Genomic DNA, 12,095 nt, shown 5'->3' with positions numbered 1-12,095 from the left:
AGTTATGCTATATATATACTGCTGTTGGCAAATGGGTACAACCTGTACTAGTGAACTCCTATTTGACGGTAACAAAGAACGATCGTGCGGCTCTTTCAAACCGCTTTTCTAATTACAGAAAAGCCTCTAGCCTCCAGGAAAAGTATTTTGTAGTTTTAAATCTGGAATATTACAATTGGAAAAATAATAGATTTTACAGAAATTTCAGCCCGCATGGCTTAATGTTCCTTGTTCGACTAGCAAACGTAAGATTCTTTTAGTTGACGAAAACAATTCGCCAACAGCTGCAATATTTAAGCACGGGCCGACATGCGATTATATCGAATCATGTGCTGCTCCACCTGCATTCCTCCTTTCGTTTTTCAAGATGAGGCTACGGTAAAATCTTTGTTATTTATTAACATAGGATTTTATCCGGGACGTCTACTAACATGTTATCCGAGGCTCAGAAGCGAATAATTTACATCTTTAATACCAAATAGTCTCGGTACGTGTGTGAGTGTGTGTGTGCATGGAACCAAATTTGCTATAAGTCAAATTTAAGATACAAACATTTATGTAAACTGTACTCGTGAATTTTGTGATTTCTACGTAGCAATTATGCAGGGTTTTTATAAGTAGTAATTTGTGCTTACGAATGCCACTATACGATGCATAGTGTGACGTTTGGTATGGACAACGTATCCACGAAATTGAAATTATACAACTCTGACTGGAGATAGTGCCTACATCAATGCTTCTAAGGAATATTCGAATAATCTAGTTCGGAGCTCATTTGTTCCCGTAATGATGCAGCGTACCTTTGTGCCTACTAAAGTTAGAAACAGTAAGTCTTGATGCTTAACAGCAGCACTCGATGAAAAGAAACACTTTTTAGTACAGAAACTATTCACAATAGATTGTAATAAAACACAAGAGAAAAAAAATCAATGACCATATTACACGAAGACAAAGCCAAAGTATACAAGCAGCCAACTAAATTAACTAAAGTAGTGCAATAAATTATAGCTAATTCCGAAAAATAAGGAATCAGAAGAACATTAGGCTAAATTTAGAGACTGTACGTTGTGCAGTTCTTTTAGCGTCGAAAGATCGTAAGCAGGTACCCTAAGGTGTCGCTCAGATGACGCCTCAAATAACGATGTAAAATTAGACCAGCTACCTAAGGAATGAAAGGTTAAGCTTGGAAATAACTTGTGTGGTAAGGTTTGCGTGTAGAATTACACATATACTGAAATATAGTTTCGTAGCTATTCTATCTGCAACGGTTCCTGAGTCATGCGCAATGACGAGTAGTGACATACAACGGTATTTAGTAGGATCGGCTATGCTGATTAAGCGGGGCAATTACTATGCACATTAATAGGACAGACCACTGCCCAACAGTGCTAGTCAGTGCCTAAGAATGCAGTCTGAACGTTTTCGCGTAGGCCTTTCATCCATCTCTATAAAGTTATTTTCTTACCAAATGTAACTTACCATTGACCGATACATGACAGCTCCACAAGAAGATTTCAGCTGCATGTGGTTGTCAAAAGAACGCTGAGAACTATTAAAAAAGTAAAAAGAAAATGTAAATACACCGCAATTTGCTACGTAACATATACATGTTACGTACACGCATCGGTGCGAAACATATATACATTCAATCTGTTACTTCTAATGTGCTTCGAACTAGACAGATGGCGAACATATATCAACAAAATTGGAATCACAAAGTCATGTTACAACCCTTAGGCAATACAGACCCTCAATAGCATATACGTATATATCGTACCTTGTGCCTATAAATAGCAAAAGACCTCCATGCATATTTCGGGGTTAACCAAATTTTAGTTGGATTTTGCGAAATTACTTATTTGAAACTTACTTATATGTTATTCCTTTTAACTGATCGAATTTTAAGAACTGTGTTCTAATGCAAAATTTGTGAATTTTTTCGACATAAAACACTGTATGGCCGCGCTCAAACTTGCCTTTAGCGTGCCAAACACGCAGAATCGTGTGAAAACCGTTGTCCTCATACATAACATAGATGTGTCTGTATTATCGAGCAATATTTTATATATACGAACTTCGGATGCAACGGCAAAATGAAAACATTATCAGCTGCCATGAATGTGACAGCAGGTCATCAGTTACTCAAACTTGTACAGCCAAATGCGGGAAAAACATGTACAAGTTTTTTGAGAGTGCGCTAAAGCAGCATGACTTTCCTAGCAGAGTCGACCATGCGATGCTCTTTCAACTAAAACGAGAAATAGTTGCCCTTTAAAAAAAGACTTTGAAACATCAGCTTTAATCTATTAAATATTCAATTAGTCGTATCGTACAAACGCTGAAGTCCTCGATTGACGACGGACGGTGCGTGAGAGAACTTCCTTCGTTGAAAAACTAGTTTGATAGAAGAAGAAGAAACGAACATGATATTTGACAGTTTCTAGAAGATACCTCGGTTGCAGTGCGCGAATGATTGTCCATAACGTGGCCATCGCTGACTTCGGCACAGCGGAACATTCTATTCCGGAAAAGGTTATGGGGTGATTTTTGAAAAGTCCCGGACGACTTCCTAAATCATCACGAAGTTTTACTAACTTCAACAAACGAAACCCTTTTAAGCATTATTCTGTGGACATTACACTTCTGGGATGCTATATGGATAAAATAACAGCTAAAATGACGCATTGGTTTTCTGGTGGAAAACCTTGAAGAATAAAGAAAGAAACGTTTTCCAACTCTGTTTGCTAAGAAGTTGGTTGACGGAACTGAATTATACACGTGATTTTGGCCATCGAACATCTTTGAGGGTAATCTTTGTATATTGTGAACCGCACGTAAATGCGTTTTCTTCTTAACTTTTAGGTAAATCGGCAACGGAGTGGCCATTTTGTACCGAATATCAAATGTGTAGTACATCTCAATATTTATGAAGATTTTGCTTTTCATATTAGAAATAAAGCAAACATTACGATAATGTTGTATCTTAAAAGCTACTCAATTACGAATTGGCACAGGTCACTTGTTTTCTACACATTGAGTTTATGAGTGGCAGAAATACGCGTCAACGCTATTATAAATCGTAAACATAAAAATTGTTTTGAATCAGATACCATAGGCCATTAATTCACAAATGAAAGGCACATGAACATTATGAATTATTGCTAATCAAAGGTTGCATTTAGCAGACATCATCCGCGCAAATTTGGCTGCATTGGCAGGCTATCGCATTTACATAACTCGATGTAAACATTTGGCTCTTAAATACTGACATCTATAAATCAACACAGTCTTAATATGATAATGTTATCTTAATGAGATGCCAGGAAGTTTGTTTCGAAAATGATCACAAAGACAGGTAGGTATACAATAGACCGGACAAATTCTATTGTAGGTGCTAGAAAGACTACTGAAAACATTACGGACTGTAAAGTGTTTCGCTTCCAGAAGAATATCAACTCCACATAAAATATTGTGCAGGGATAAACAAACGGCAGACGATACGCGACAGCGTACGCGCTTCACTCTTAAATGTTAGAAACTTTACTAATCTTAATAAACCAAAGTAAATGAAACATTATGGTGCTGACCAATGGTGAAACAAATACCTTCTGCATGGAGTATCACTGAGTAAACAGTTCTCGCAACCTTGTAATCACAGTAACTGCTGTTTTGTTTATATGTAAAGAAGCACTACTCTTGATTTTCTGCCTAATAAGGAGAAGCGCAGAACAGTACCTGTTTGCATTATTTATAAGCACTTGTCAACACAACGCCATCCGATACAAACTGGTTGAATCACTACGCTCAATCGGAAAAATCATCACGTAGCTATTTTGTATCTATAATTCTCAAAGAGCCTTGTGGTCGGTTTTCAGTCCAATTCATAACGATCGATTTAGTACGGTGCCTTTAGCAAGGGCCTATATTTAGGATAACTTCATTTAGCATACAAGTATAGACAATTATAGCACCAGTGTTACTACGAGCAAGTATTTTTAATTATTATATATATCTTGCGTTCTATATTAAACAATTAATGAAGAATGCAAGATCAATATAATTTCTAGTAATATATGTCTATCTCCATTCGTGTACCTAGTTGCCATATTCACTTGACGCCTTTGCATCGGATGTCATCGTGTCAGTGAGTTCATTCGGAAAGGATTATAAAATGAAGCGTCGACTAGGCCATTGCATGTTTAGCTTTGTCTTTTAGTTAACCAAGATGCCTTGTTTTGTGCTCCACTAAATCTCTCAATGAATCTATCTGAAATGAAGGTACTGGACTTACACATAGATGTAGCGAATGATTCTAAATGACAACAAAATCCGCGTGTGTTTCCACCTGACTAGGTGCATATGAAACACTGAGATGTTGTACTTCCAGATTTATCATCGACAAAGTTCTTGTCGGTGATTATCAAATCACACAATTAACTCAATTTAACAGGGATTACCATTGTCCTTGATTTTTTTTATGCAATTTATGAATACATCTTAAATATAGCCATTTCTTTCCAAATCAAACACGGTTGTCGATCATATCCAGTGTATTAATTTAAAAAATGTTTGCAGTACAGTGGTTATCTAACAAGTTTTTAGTTAAAATGGCGTTACTCATCAAAAATATTTTGACTATATATTATTTATTTAGAGTATTTTGTGATTTTGTAGAAAATTTCAGCCATATTGCGCTGTTTAACTGTGTCATTCGATATTAGAGTTTCTATAAATATGAAAAAAGTTGAATACTGAGTACCCATTATATTTTCTAAGTTGAAAACGGAAGTGTTGAAAAGGAAGCTAAAAGGAGTTAATCATTTTTTTTCCTACCGTAAATTTTGAAGCACCTGAATTTAAACGTGATTGCAGCAGCTCGTCTAATGATGAACGTGTACGACGCTCCAGAACTGCAACCACTATCGATTACACCGGGAAAATTTAGCGTTAGAGAGATATACGCAATTATTACGCATGATTTGTTTCTGCAAATCGAAAGTGTGTAATGGATAAAGATAACACAAAAGGCGCATTATAATTCGGGTAAATCAAAAGCGAATACCCAACTTTATTTACTACTGTCTGCCATGCGACAAAATATGATAAGGCATGTCATCATTAGTATTATGCTTATCTGTCTGGCGTATGGCACTACATATGAAATTTCTAATGGCTGAATGCCGTTTTTTCGTTGTTCTCGTCGTTGTATAAGATAGTGCATTATTCTTCACCCAATTGAATCATCTTCATATCGGAAAAGAATGAATCTATATCGGACAGGGCACTGGTTTATCGAGACAACTATCATGCCTTGACTGCTGCGAAATCGTGCGTAAGCATAGTCCCTCTTGTTAATGCAGTAGCAGCACATCCGTTTCCTAAACTCAAAACTTTCATTCGTCGATTGAGAAGTAGCTTATGGTATGTTTAATACGTTTAAATCGAGTGCCGAAACATATTTCTGAAACAAATTTATAGATTTTTTAATAAGGCATTCTGTAATTTAATAAGGCTAAGATTAAGAATATATAGGAGTTATCTAGAAACATCCAGCGTTGATTATTTCTGCTGTACAAATGAACTTTGAGAGCTTTCAGTTATTTTCTATGAATTTTCATTGCTACGCAGCCTACTTCGTAGCCAATTTTAGTATCATGATAAAGTTACAATCCACCAATAACTTCGTTATGTTAACTTGGCTTGCTTATGCACTTTAAACTGGATAAGAAGAATTGTACAAGACGAAAGGCTGCGATCTGCTCGCTTTAAATAATGGACTACTTTTACTATTATTTTTTTACTATATTATATTATATATATATATATATATATATATATATATATATATATATTTATACCAGCAGCTAAACACGCATATCACATGGATGGTTAGTGCCGGAAAGCTTTGAAGATAACGTTACATATTAAACAGGTTTGGCTGCATTTAATATGTGCTATACTGATTCGTTTACTAATATGGCCGACTATTCGAATACAAACAAATATAAAAATACCTTCTTTTCTGAAAAGAGCTATAAGGTAATTTTCTCGATCAACGATTTCTGACCAGGCGTATCAAAAAGACCTGTGTGGAAAAATCTACTAAATTTTCCATACATCTTCGTTATAATAAGTGTTCTAAACAGCACATGAAAGGAATAACGAAATATTATATCTGCAGTACTATCAAGAAGAACAAATTATTAGGTAGTACTATAAATTGTCCGTTTAACTTAGACATCCGGCTGATCATTCACACAAAAAATTTGAAAAACACAGGTCTGTCAAATGGTCTAGTCAAGACCTTTCAGAAAACGATGATTACAATTACAGACAATAACTGGATAAGTACTCAGATTGGGGATTACGGATGCGGGCTGTTCTAGTAGAATTGGTCTCAGTTCAAACGTAGACACTATTAACAGCATGTTTTACGTGTTCCGCAAAATGATGTAATGTCTGTCATTTGGGTTCTTACTCTAACGCATGTAGTCCAGAAAAAAATATTATGCACCCAGAAGGAGATACCGCTGAATTTTTGTCAATCGTTGCAGGTCGTCAGGCAAATGTAATAGCCAAAGATAATAGTTGACAAAAATGATTCCACATATGATAGCCGACAAACTAGTATATACGTTGAAGGCAAATATCTTTAAGGTATGTAAAGCTATTTGACTACTTCAAGATGAACAAAGCCTGAAGTTTTTTGGTTTCGTCGGTCAATTATTTACAAATACGAGACGCCATATAATTTAAAAAGCTAATGCTGTCCGTGTCCGTAAATTAAGACGTCCCTGAAATTACATAAATATGCACGGCTAGAAAAAGTATCTAATTATAACTACAAGGTTTAGTTGTTATCAACTATGTTTCGCCATATAAAGGATTCTATATACTTTTAGTTGAAAAATAGGGTGCTTGAATACTACAAAATTTTGCGCCGAACAAAAAACGACTATATAAACATTCCACAGTTATGCTGATCGCTTAATGTAACGATGCAATGAAAAAGCTATGCGGTGCCTACTTCGTTTGAAATAATTGTATTTCAATAAAATATAAAAAATAGGACCAGTGGCTCTTCAAACAAAGTTCAGATGAAAGTACATTTATGCTAACAACGCAACATATAGTGCTAAATATTCCATACGAGCCTTTAATAATTAATTGAGCATACTTTGATTTTATGCACTTCTTTATGCACAATTCTGTACATAATTACTATCCCTGCATGAATTAATCCCAAAACGGGAGAATCTTATTACAGAAATATTGCATATGAATTATTGTCTAGGTTAGTACATACGTTTTTGTAACCAAACAGTCCTTAATATGCATTCACTGTAAGTTTGCTAAGTCCGTTTCTCTTGAAAATTTATGTTATTAAAAATGATACCAAAAAAGCTTTTCGGTCGCGACAGGCCTTCCATACCTTGGCACTCTTAGGACTTTCACGAGAAGCTTCTCGCCATCGAACATATCTATACTACCTTTAATGAAGGCTATCAATATTAATTGACCTAAATCGTAAAAGGCTGTTTCTTTTCTTTGTTAGCAAAATATGATGAGAGTTACATAAAATCTTGACATAATAGTAGTGTCCATTGGAACATAGTGCTCAGATGTAGCTTGAAAATTCTACCGTGCTTAGGCCTCTTACAGTAACTCCTTATACTCTACTCCTCATAATCAGACAGCTTTACCTATGTCTATGTTGCATATACTGTACCAGTGAATTGCCCGTTTGAAATGATGCCAATACATTATAGTCACATGAGCGTTAGAAGACCAAGACGTAACCATAGGCAGACCAAGAAGTGTGGCGAAAATTTGCCGTTTGTCTGAATGCGACGTGTCAAATATATCAATAACTGGCGCAATTAATTGAAATTGCTATAAAAACATTGTGTCCGTTAACTCAAAATTTAGCGCCAAAAACTAGTGCCGATATTAGATGATTCCCAAAAATGACTTACCGATCTTTTATCGGTGCCGATAAATATAATTTTCTGCACGTACAGTGATTAAAGTCCTAAGTAGAGTGTTTTCGACAAGCGAGCACTTATCATCACTTGGGTTCATGGATAACTAAGGCTCTTCAGTATATAAGTAGTCACTTATTGATTACGTCACTTAGTAGTTGTGTTTAGCAACTGGTACGAAAACGATTAAATAAACCTGATGTATAAATCGCCGTTATGGCAGTACTTTGTTGCATCGTTTAGTGATTACCATGTTCTAACAGGGTACTATATATAAGGTGAGGAAAATTAATTAATCATTTGCATCTAGCTCTTTGTTTTCTACGACAAAAACAGGTCTAGCCAGCCAGAAAGTAGCACTTCAGACGGCATCAGTGTCGAATGCACAGAGTAGTTTCTTCATTTTTTAATGAGACGGTTCTATACGCGAATTATTGCCAAATTTACTTGGCAAATTGATTTCAATTAGGGTTTCGTTTAATTTGGTCATCGTTCGTTAAGTAGCAAGTTCGCTAATGACAGAACTGAGCGCTCTTGGTGTTGGACCAGTGGAATCTTCATACGATAGTTGTACTTACATTTAATGTGTTAACGAGAGATATGCAGACGCTCTACAAATAAAAACATTATGAGATTGTACATTTACCTTAAAATGCATAACATATGGTATATAATAACTTTCTTTATTCACACAGGCCGCTATATGTATGCACATGTTGATATATTTTGGTATTTGTGTGTTCTTTATCATAAAATGACGAATGCTTCTACTTAATTTCGCCAAATTCGTAAATGCGCTTTTACTACACGCAAGCTGCAAAGGAATATTCAATGACCGGTGCCATCTGTTCTAGGATAGGACATTTGCCGCCTCCACCCTTAGATAAGATTTATCGGCGGCCTGCTCTAATAGCACGTAAAAATTAAACTGAACTGTTTTCTCAGGTGGTTTTAATATTTGACGGTGGATAGGGTACGTAAGCGCCCAACATTGCCATCAAGCAAATGCTGTCCGCTCGTTTCTATCCTGTATATTACAACAGCGAGAAGTATAGAATATAATAACGATTATTGTTTAGCTACGATATGGTAATAATCTTTGCAAAGGTGTAATGCCTTTTACTACAACTAATAGTAAAAAAAAAAACAATTTGTTATTTAGATTTCGAGCGTACCTGATTTGAAGGAATAATTACGTTTGCAGCCACTGGGCTAGGTATAGCGTTTACTATGTGTGGCTGTTTTAGTTTTAGTTGATGAACGACGGAACAATAGCCGAATTAGCAGCATCAGCAGAGGTTCGAGTTGTTGGGCGTCTTGTATTTCGGGCAGCTCGGAGGCTGGGCTGCTGGGCTGTGAATGCAAACCTTCGGCAGGTGACGGCGACCGACGGCATGGCTCCTGGAGCCCCGCATCTTGTGGCAGCGGTAGCAGCTCGCCTCCCGGCCCCCGAGCGCCACAACAAGGCCCTGTTTGACTGTGCCACCCAAACGGATTTTATAGCAAGGGCTATTTTCGTTTTTTCCAGCTGTTCTTCCTCTTTCCGTGCGTAAAGTCACATAAGCAGCTCAGTTCTGTATGCCACAGTCGTAGCAACACCTATGCTACTGCTGCATCATTCATGATCACAGACCGATACATCCAAATGACAATAGATGACACTCAATTTCGAACAGTCCTTACTTCTGCTATATCGCACGTCTCCGTCTGCACCGAGAGTGCGTGCTTTAACGTACGCACAAAATAAACACCTTCATGGGTGTCGGCGGCGTTTGCGCTATGAATATGCTGTCGTTGTTCGTCGTCCCTGCGTGTTCCTGCGTTCACCACAACACACATCGAGTATACAGGCGCAGCCAAACACAGAACTCTACAACTCCCTTTTGGCCAATGCTGTCTCCTCTTTCCCTACGAATATCTCACTACCGTAGGTAAGCAGTAAAAACAGAATCCGAACAAATCGACGCAGCAAACATAAGAAGACACGGCCCTCGCACGCTTTGTATCGCCGCTTACAGCGATTGCCTCTGCCATTTACCGACAGGACTTAACTGTTTTTTGCAGTTCAAACACAACAGTGGCTGCATGTGGCAGGTAGGAAAACAGCAGAAGTAGCAAATGTAAGCAAAACACAGACCCCAGACACTGGCATAGACATTTTTTTTGATGGTTGTACTCGTTCTGTTTGTCTATGAACAAAGAAGGCATACACCGTGTTACCACAACAACCACCACTCCACCAGCTCAACTCAGTCTGGTATGTCCTGGTTGACGGAAACTGTCGTCTATTAACGAAACGACGGACTTTCACAAGCGGGCTCGGTCGCCTGCTGTCTTTGCAACCCCTCAGCTGTAACGCCCTCACTCTTTTGCGCTAGAGCAGGCAGGCAAACAAGCGGAGGCAAACAAGTAGGAGCAACTATCCACTGTTTGCGCTAAATTGGCAGCACACAGTCCGTCGGGCCATCGCTCAGATACCCAACCCTTTTACTTTTACCTTTTTGTGTATCTTAACAGCAGCAATAGCATATTACAGGCAGGGCCGCCATCTTGCTTCGACCGGACAGCTCAAGCAAAGGACGGAGCTCCATATACATAGGCAACAACATCAGCCGATCTCAGCATCAGTGCCCACAGTGCTGCGATTGGGTTCACTGTTTGCAGTCTATCCAACATTACGTAACATACGATAGCTTAAAATACCCTAAAAAAGAAAACTACATAACAGCGCTTTAGTTAATAACTGTTTAGGGCGAGCTGACAGAAAACCGCGAACATTTGAAATTCGCGCGCGCGGAGAAGTTCCGCCCAGCGCGAATCAATGGACCTAGAAACTCAATACTTCACAACCAATATAAGCGTGTCTTAGTACTTTTATGACGTGTCTATTTAAATTTTAGTTTGCTTTACAAGGTTAACACTTTATCGGTACAAAGGTTCAGGTGCAAATTGGGCCTTGAGGACATAAGAAGATAAGAGCATTCGCTGATTCATAATGCTGTAGTGTTCTATTGTTGTGTTTATTCACGTGATTGATTCTTTTACAGACATTATTGGCGCGAGTGCCTTAGAACTTTGACCAACTAAATTTGAGACAAAGTTTCAATTAAGAACCAAACCTAATAGTACTCCGGGGCAAAGCAGGTTTCGTCTCAGATAGCGCGACATATGCGTTCCGATTGGCGCCTACAAACTTTTATAACTATCTCTAAAAGCTTCTCAAAACACGGGAGTCATAGCCATCAATACAAACTAGACACTGGATAACAAACTGGAATTTGTTACAGGTCTCTCTTAAAATTTACATTCGGACATTTTCTACCGGAATATTTTTCCTTTCATATGTTTTGCTACATATCTGCTATCTAGAATAGTTCTGACTCTTTTAGTGGTTATGGCGATAAATAAACTAGTTATTTATGCAGACAAATTTCTGCTTCTTTCTAATTCTATTATAAAGGCGTGATTAAGCTATTATCACTCTCTATGACGGCTTTCCAGTTTATAATACTCTGCTGTACGTTTCGTCCCTATACATCCATACTTTTCGTGCCTTTTAGGTCCTTTTTTCACTTTGCTCAATGCCTCAAAGCCTCAGTGACATCATTTAATATTATTGAGTCTACGAATAACTGACTTACAACAAAAAAAAAAACAATCGTAAGTGTTTTACTTGTTTTCGTTTTATATCTATTAGGTAGATTCTATTAATCAACTCTGTAACCATCAGGAGCTATATCGGTGTTCCATTTCTTACGAGAGCTTCAAAAATATATTGTATATGGCACTCCTAATTCTTGTAATTTATCTAGGAAAGCGACAAAATCATTGTCATACATAGCTGATCGGGATGAAATATATATTTAGCGATAACAACGCCGATTTAAAATTTGCCATTTTAATGATTCTCAAAAAAGTCGCACTTCTTTGGTGAAACATGAACTTGCCATTTATTTTTAAGAACCAATGATGATCTCACACGCCATTAAATACCAATAAAACAGCATTATATATGTTGTGATAAAGTTTTAAGATCTTAGTCATGTAAGCGGCCTTGTTGATGTTAAGAAAAATCGAGTATTTTAAGCACTTGATCTTAAGCAAAAGAAATAA

The 12,095-nt window shown here is 37.3% G+C and overlaps 1 protein-coding gene across 6 annotated transcripts in view; it reads right to left on the bottom strand.

Annotated features, from left to right (window-relative positions):
- Nucleotides 1-12,095, bottom strand: part of Dab (DAB adaptor protein) — a 45,206-nt gene that overhangs the window by 24,275 nt on the left and 8,836 nt on the right. The window contains exon 1 of one of the 6 annotated variants that reach the window (XR_015325722.1): nucleotides 9,158-11,617. The exons of 4 other annotated variants lie outside the window; for them this stretch is intronic. The gene's annotated coding sequence lies outside the window, so the exon portion shown is untranslated. Of the gene's footprint in view, nucleotides 1-9,157; nucleotides 11,618-12,095 lie in introns of those variants that run through there. One more of the 6 variants, XR_002673345.2, reaches the window with a different exon arrangement.

The sequence above is a fragment of the Varroa destructor genome, unplaced genomic scaffold (genome assembly GCF_002443255.2).
Source record: "Varroa destructor unplaced genomic scaffold, Vdes_3.0 BEIS01000004.1, whole genome shotgun sequence".
NCBI classification, from domain to species: domain Eukaryota; kingdom Metazoa; phylum Arthropoda; class Arachnida; order Mesostigmata; family Varroidae; genus Varroa; species Varroa destructor.
Note: the sequence above shows the minus strand (reverse complement) of the source record. Positions and strands in the feature narration are given on the sequence as shown.